Here is an 8402-nt window from a genome sequence, read left to right as displayed (position 1 = left end):
CTGTGCTTGTTGGCCTTGGTTCCTGGGAACACTCTGGGAATGTCTCAGCTGCCCATCCATATCCCTGGACAAATCTCACCAGTGAGACTTTATTTTAAGCAGGGGCAGAGTCTACCACTTTTTGAGGCAGAGGTTTTTTTCTGCCTGGGGAGACCATTTTCTTCATAAACAAGCCCAAATTATAAAACTCTGGAGTTATTTTCAGGGCTTCCCTCTGCAGCTACCACTTGACAGAGTTCTGTTTCTGTGATTGCCCTGGAAGCCGCTGGGTGACAGAGCCCCTGCAGTAGTGTCACTAATGGGGTGGACCTCACAGCCTCTAGCTAATGCAATCACGCTGCCCCACTGAAACCGCTCTAAAAATGTTTTGGTTTGTTTTCCTTTTTTCAGAGGTGTTTTAACATAGCTAGCTATTGGTTATGTTGTGAATTCCTGTTGTTCTTGTTTATCCATCTGCTTGTAATTGTGCTGGATTCAGTTCAAGATGATTTTTAACTAATTTGAAATAATTAATTTGATTATTGCTTACCACCCAGGAAAAAAATGGCAAAAAAAAAAAGGATTCTGCCTTTGCAGAACTTTTCAAGAACTTGGATTCAGCTCAAATACAAATGAATTATTATATGATTATTTTTCAAATTTCTCTTGAGTCAGACATTACAAAAATTGCATTAAAAACAATGACAGAGGGTGTATCTTAAAGAAATTACTCCTTTGGCTCAAGCTGTTATTTTAGCAACTATGAAACTGAGAAGAACATCACTTTCACTAACAGCTGTGCTGGCTCACTGGGTCTCAGACCAGGTATTCCAGCGAAAGTCTCTTGTTTAACTGGTACTTTCTGGTCTTCCCTGCATGAAGCTGCAACCTGGCAGGAATTCCTGAACCAACCAGCTTCCAGTCCCATGGAGGGCTTTGTCTGAGCCCAGCACTTCCAGGCTCCAAGTATGAGCTCCAGGGGTGCTGGGTGCAAAGAGCAGGACTAAGAGCCAGGACTCGGAGTGCTTCCAGCCAGCTGGGAGTAAGCCCTGATGCACAAACCTGTGAAGCCAGTGGCTTTCTGCTGCTCGGGGTTTGAGAAATGCAAGGCCTTTGGTGTTCAGAATTTTGGAGTCAGTGAACCAGCTTTCTTCAATAGGCAGTTTCTGATAGACCATTCCATTAGATAATTTCTGATATAAATTATTGGAATAGACATAGGGTAGAAAAGAAGGCAGTGAATGGAGCTATTTATTAAATAATCACTATGTTTAATTAGAGGTATATAAAAAAGCTGAAGTCCTAAACACAGGTGAGGGTTTTTCAGTTTGGCAGTTGGAGATGGCTGGGAAGCGGGGTTAAATGTTTTCAGCCAGACTTTAGATTAGGTTCAGAATAAGGCAGGATGCATCCAAGGAAATCATAATTGCAAAATAACACTATTTAAGTAATAGAGAGAGCTCTCCCCTTGTTTCAAATGTATATCCTATCTTGATCAATCATTGTGTACAAAAAGATGATTTAATAAGTAGATACTTGAAATGGGGCAAGAACATTAGGACAAATGCTGAAAAAAGTTTGCATTCATTATCTAAATCACTGTGATAGCATAGTCTCTAGTGATGAGGTAAAGCCATTTGGATAATGAACTATATGACTCTCAGAGCTCACTACTTGAACTGAGCCCATTCTGAAGTTTGGTTAAGTTCATTTAAAGGTTTTAATTATTTTCTGTTTTTCTTCCTGCCTTTCTGGGTCCCAACTGATGTTCAGCTGACTCTCTGTTCCCCAGGAGTTTGTCTCCTCTGTTAGTGAGCATGGCATCATCTGGCAGCGAAATGGCTCCTGCCACAGCCGGTCTGGGCAGATCCGCTCACACAAACTGATAGGGGCAAAGAATCGTTTGGAAGTGTGCGTAAGAAATACGGTATTGGTTTGAACAGAAATTATTCCTTTGAAACTTTCCTTACCAGCTGAGCAAGGCACTTTGTCCTACGTGACAATACTTTTTCTCATTGTAAGCCAGGAGAATTGAAAGCCAGCGATTCCCTGCACAAAAACACTGAATTTGAGGCTAATCATCTCACCCACTGTCCTGGTTTCAGCCAGGTTAGAGTTAATTTTCTTCATAGAAGCTAGTGTGAGACTATGTTTTGGATTTGGGATGAGAAAATGTTGATAAGGTACTGATGTTTTGAATTGTTGATAAGTAGTCAAGGACAGTCCAGCTTCTCATTCTGGCCTGCTAGCAAGAAGGCTGGGGGTGCACAGGAAGCTGGGAGGGGACACAGCCAGGACAGCTGACCCCAACTGGCCAAAGGGATATTCCATACCATATGACATCATGCTCAGTATATAAAGCTGGGATGGAGAAGAAGGAAGGGGTGGAGGGACGTTCGGAACAATGGTGTCTGTCTTCCCAAGAAACCATTACGTGTGATGCAGCCCTGCTTCCCTGGAGATGGCTGAACACCTGCCTGCCCATGGGGAGGAGTGAATGAATTCCTTGTTTTGCTTTGCTTGCGTGCACGGCTTTTGCTTTACTTATTAAACTGTCTTTATCTCAAACCATGAGTTTTCTCACTTTTACTTTTCCGATTCTCTCCCCTGTCCCACCATGGGGGAGTGAGCGAGCGGCTACGTGGGGCTTAGTTGCCGGCTGGGGCTAAACCACGACACCCACCTTCAGAACTGATCTGCTGCTCTTTGAAGGCCTGAGATGTCTTCCTGGTGGCTCAGGTGGGTTTTTGGATTGGGTCCCCCATATACGTACAGTAGAAAGCCCCTAACCAAGCAAATAAACCTTCATGAAATCGAGCTCTTCTATACTTTGTAGTTCTTCGGTAATGCTCATATCTCATATCAAAACTCATATCTTAGCCATTTTATAGGGTCACATAAAGAAATGGAAACAGATATAAAGGAAGACACAGGGCGGGTCACAGAGTCCTGCATGGTAAATAGGCTATTTTAGCATACATGGTTGTACAAAGCCAGAGCTATGCAATAAGCTATGGCAGCTATCTTCTACTCTACCTGGCATGTGGCTTTCTGCATCTCACAGAGCTTAAGAAAAGGACTCAGTAATACAGCACTGTGCCATACCAGACCACACACCTTCTCATTTTGCAAATACTGTGACAGCATTATGGACTGGTGAGAGAAAAAAAAACTACTACTGGGGAAAAAATGTTTGCCGACTTTGTCTGTTCAGTGCTGTCAATACAGTTTTTAATTGCCTCAGCAAGTTGTCTTTAGGTGAAAGATAACAGCCTGCCAAGTCTAGAGAGTAAACATTTTGTGTTGGTTCACCCACAAAGCATTCAAATAAGAAACTGGAGCTTATTCAGTGTAACTCAGGTCGAACTATCTCATTTTCATAGCCTTTCACTCTTCATGGCCTTTCAGATCCTGGTCTCTTCATGTTTGTTCTCAGCCTCCTGAACCTTCCTGACTGCTCTTTCATGTTCGACATCTGGCTTAATCAGACTTAAGTTATCATTATATTTGTGAACATGTCTGATGAAGGTGCCTCTTTTATTACTCACCTGCAGTCTGGTTTTAAACGTTAACATCTTAAATGTTGATAGGTTTTATTCTCATTCCCCAAACTGCATATTGTTTACACATGTTTCTCCTAGGCATATAATATAGATACTAAAATGCAAACAAATATATATATGCATATATTTGCATCCACACAACATATATTTTATAGATAGATAGGCATGTGCATACTGTATATAATGTATGCAATCTTTGTGCAGGTATTTCTTTACTAGGATTTGGCTCTAAATTTGAATATTTCTTCGATTATAACAGAAGCTTTTGACATATCTTTAAGTTTACCTAACAATAAGAATGGACTACTGTCAACAACAAAGCAGCCCAGAAGCTCAGGGTCCCATGTAATTCAGGGCCCTTTCCACATGCAGTTGGTAAGTAAGCTGTAGCAGGTAGAAGAGGACTATATAAAAATGAGAAGAAAAGGTTTGTCTCTGACATTATAGAGCAGGGGAGGCAAAAAATTAAGGGTGCAGACAGTATTGTTCTAGAACATAGAAGAGGGAATTTCCAGAGGATGTTTCTGGTCTCCCATGGAAGCTGGGGTCAATGAGATTTTTCAATTCAAAGCGGATCAGAAAAAAAGTAATCAGGGTAGGATTTTCCTTGCACTGGAAAAGCACACCTGAAGCTCATGGAAGTGTGGGTCTGGAGAGGATGTATTTGAGGCTGACAACAGCTGCCTATGAAGGGAAGAGGAACTTTGCAGCAGGTGTAGCAGAAGGGAGTTTGGCCAGCAGGACATGCAGCTGAGGCTGAGGTACAATCTGGAAATGAAAGCAGCTGACCAGGAGTCACCAGAATGTTTTCACCATTTTGAGAAGTGTGTGTAGTTGTAAGTTCTGGTAGTGGGCTCCCTGTTCTCTCCCTCTCTGATACATACCCCTGAAGCTACTCTTAATTTTTGGCCCTGAACTGTGCACAGATCCCTAAAGTATGGAAATCCCTATAGTGTGGTAAGTCAACCAAAACAACCCATAAGTCTTTATCTTAAGGTTTTTGCTCTTCTTATATAGTAACCTGCTTGGAGATTACCGTACCTTGTATGTAAGACTTTGATCCTATTCCACTTCAGAAGATGACTGCAATGTTTTTGCTAGCCACTACTGAGCTATATAGTTTCTTGATCCCCATCCCTCAGGAGAAATCTGATAAAGTATTTTGGACTATTTGTCAAAACTTCTGCTTTTCTTAGCCTTTGGACCTGAGAAACTGGACAAAATTCAAGGGGTTTGGACTGTTCCAAAGAGGAGAAGCTGGTGCAGGAATCAATACTTCTCTCAAAGAATTTTGTACATTTAAAAAGAATGGACTGACCCTCTGCTCCTGAGGAGAAAAACCACAGTTATTCACCACATCAATGTCCTCCTAAGTTACCTCCTCATGAGGACTCTCCAGGCTTTTCGGGGTTGTGCAACCAGCTGTTTGTTGGTTTCTGCTCCTTTTTCTTCTATACCATGCAAAGGAACATCTTGCAGAGGGATCACAAGTAACCGAAGCCAGGCTAATAGAAGAATCAACTTGACACAACTGTGTCAGACCTGTTTTGCACAGGAACTAGTAAGATTTGCAGAAGGTAGTGCTTGTAAGTACAATATGCAGGAACCTGATTTGTTTGGGGGATATTGTTTACAGTCTCCACAAGACAACACCTTGTATAGTATGGCTAGACCACTGGGTTACTATGGGGGGTATCTAGGCATGTCTTCTTTTTGCCTCCATTTATTTCTCTCATACATGCAACCATTAATTCCGACAGTACCCTTTTCAGCCCTCCACACAGAGAGATGATATTCCTCAGTTGCTTTTGATATGTCCTTGTGTTAGTGTGGAGACCAGCGGCACTCCATGAACAGTTTACTTGACTCTGGTTATCAAACTTGCCCGCTTTAGGGGAGCTTCACTGGACTGCCAGTGGCTGAAAATACTGGAAGAAGTCACAACATCAGCAGCTGTTTTCTCTTTCTCTGAATAGTATATACAAAGAGATAGGTATACTGTGCACTGCTTTACTAGTTAAAACTGGAGCTACCTTCTGATCTTTAGTGTGGACACCATGGATTTTAGTTGGAGTACCTGGGATCCAAACTTAGTCTTTTTTTTTTTTTTTAATGTAGCACTTACTTACTTACTTACTTAGCCAAATCCTTTAAACCAGCTGGACTGTCACAGTCTTCTGTAGCAAATAGCCAAAGAGCTATTACAGAGTGGGGGGGGTCACAGGAGCAAATTATTGTAACAAAAGGTGGGTGCAGAGGCAGTTGTGATTCCTGAGGGTGTGCTTCTGTCCTGCAGGAGAGGTGTAATTGCGTTATCTCGCTGTCGAGGCTGTGGGTAAATGGAGACTAAGAAGTTATGTCTCTCAGCAAAATGGGAACAGCTCTCCCTAACTATTACACATTGCTTGCTGTCACCTTTAATGAATGTTTATAAAGTACTTGGGGATCTTCACATGCAAAGTGTCACATATGAGCCACTGATAATTAAACGTTTTATTATGTACTTGTTTAAGCCAATGCTAACAGTAAGTAGTGGAAAACTTCAGACTCTCTGTCTCAAAAAGGTCAGAATAATTGGAAAGAGCTGACTGTCTGGGTAAAATGTGTGAAAACTGAAAAAAAAAGCCTGTCTGAAGAGTGTGGTGTGTTCTCACAAATGGGTGGAGAAAAGGAGTCTTTTTCATTTATCAGCACTTGTATTTAATCTGAGAGATCAAGAATGTAGCAAGCTGATACAGCCAGAATGTTTTCTGTGTGTTTCCCTGACAGCAGTCAGCTCTTAAACTGGATGCAGTATCTAAAAGGATCCAGTATCTAAATTATATTCAAACACATCACATGTAAGTGATCATCAGACAACTTTAACATTCAGCAAAGGAGTCCAGTCACCTTGTTAGGAGTTACGAATCTTCGGTGAGGCACTTGTTATCCATTCCTGTAGTACTACTCCTTAAAACAAGAGACAAGTGGAAGCAACAAACAGTACAAAAGAATAAAGAGGTCAATGACAACTGAGAATAACACTGACTGGCCCTGGCTTAAACACAGGACCTATAAATTAACATGTGTGCAGGTGCAATTCTGAACATGCCTTTGTGCATGTGCACACACGTTCAGTGTCTGCCAGACAGAGATCCCAGGGAGCTGTTGCAGCTCCTTCAATCCCCACTTGGCCCTGGCAGCAGTCAAGAAGCTGGTAATTGTTTCCCTAAACTGTGCACCAGGTGCAGCTCCCTTGGCTCTAGACTGTCATTCACAACACTGCACTGCAAGCACTTGGGAAGCGCCCACACCCTCTGCATACACTATCCTCAAAAAGAAGACAAGTGAGAACCAGAAAGCAAGTAAGTACTTCAGTACCCATGGCCCTTCCTGACTCTATCCATAGCTGTTACTATATGATTATATGACTTTATTTTTAAGACAATTTATTATCATAAATGTAATTTTTTAAAAATTCAGTGTAGGATGGGCTGGACAATATATTCACTTGTTTTCACCACAGTTTAAGCTTCAAGAGCTACCTGTGAGCCTCAGACTGACTACATCAGCGGGCGGAGAGTTAAGGCTCACGTTCCTCAGGTGCGAAGTCTGCATCCCGAGCCTTGGTACGTGCCAGGAGACTGCTTCCCCCGCTTTCGCCCCCCTGAAATTCCCTTCATAGTATCATAAACTACTTTGCATTAGCTAAACCCATTAACCGACCATTATCATATACACCATATATATCACCCCTAATAGGGTTAAGTTGCTAGGTAGTTCAACAGATGAACACGCGTGTTTTACAAATGGGAGCAACCGACTAAGGGGTTCCACGCTGCAGCGCGGCGGCCGGAGCCCCCCGCCGCTGAGCGGACTGCCGCGGCCGGCCGCCCTCCGCCCGCCATTCCTGGTGTTATACTCCCTCTGCAGGCGAGCGCCCGCCCGGCAGCGCCGCTCTTCCGCCCCTCGCCCCCTCCCGGTTCTCGCCCGCTTGCAGGCACTTTACTTTCTGTCCCCTGCAGTTATCTACCGCTCACCGGCACGTTAATCAGAGGAGTATCCGGTATAACACAAGGAACAACCTTGATCCCGTCACCACTTACTTTCCTCTTGCTCAGCAGTTGAGAGTTTCTGCCCATTTCTTTACGGCTCTCGGGTGCTTCCAGGGATCCTGTTTTCTCCTTCCCTCCCTGTCTGTGCGGCTTGGAGTAGAGCCCCGTCCTCCTGCACCGTCGGCCCCGAGCACACCTTTCGGTCGTGTCACCTTGTTACCGCTTTGCAGTGAGAGCTGGGCGACACGGAGAGGGTTTTTTAATTCCCCCATGAGTTCTGACATTTGTATGTTTTCAACCTAAATCAAAGCTAAAAAGTGACATTTGCTTTTTTCCTTGGTATAACTAGTGGGAGAAAAAGGAAATTTTGAAACATCTGTTTAAGTATTTTCGATCAAAGTAAAACATAGTTCAGCATCTAAATGCAGCTGGTTTCAAATGCTTTGTCTTACACTGGTATTAAACTGCATTTCCCTGTAACAGCATACTGCCTTATGGGGGGAATATTTGCCACGTCTTTCGTATGGAGTCGTCTTCCCGGCTGAATGTCGTTCACAAAGAGCCCAGAGTTGCGTGACTTCAGCCCCGCGCTCACGGCTTGCTTAGAGGACAGTCTGCGCTGCGCTGTGGAAGATGGCGTCCCTCAGGTGCCTGGCCAGGGGACAGCCACAAGAATAGGGATGAGGGCCTGAGCCGCTCTCCTCACAGGTAGCGTAGTGATAAAGAAATGCAAGACAGTGGCTTTGGTGAATTGATTTAAGCCCACGTGCTTTAAGTCAGTTAAAAACCCCAAAATATTCCGATTTGGTTGCGTGGATCATTTCAA

This window comes from Phaethon aethereus (assembly GCF_964289735.1).
Source record: "Phaethon aethereus genome assembly, chromosome: 2".
NCBI lineage: Eukaryota > Metazoa > Chordata > Aves > Phaethontiformes > Phaethontidae > Phaethon > Phaethon aethereus.
The sequence above is the reverse complement of the archived record's forward strand: the minus strand, read 5'-3'. Positions refer to the sequence as shown.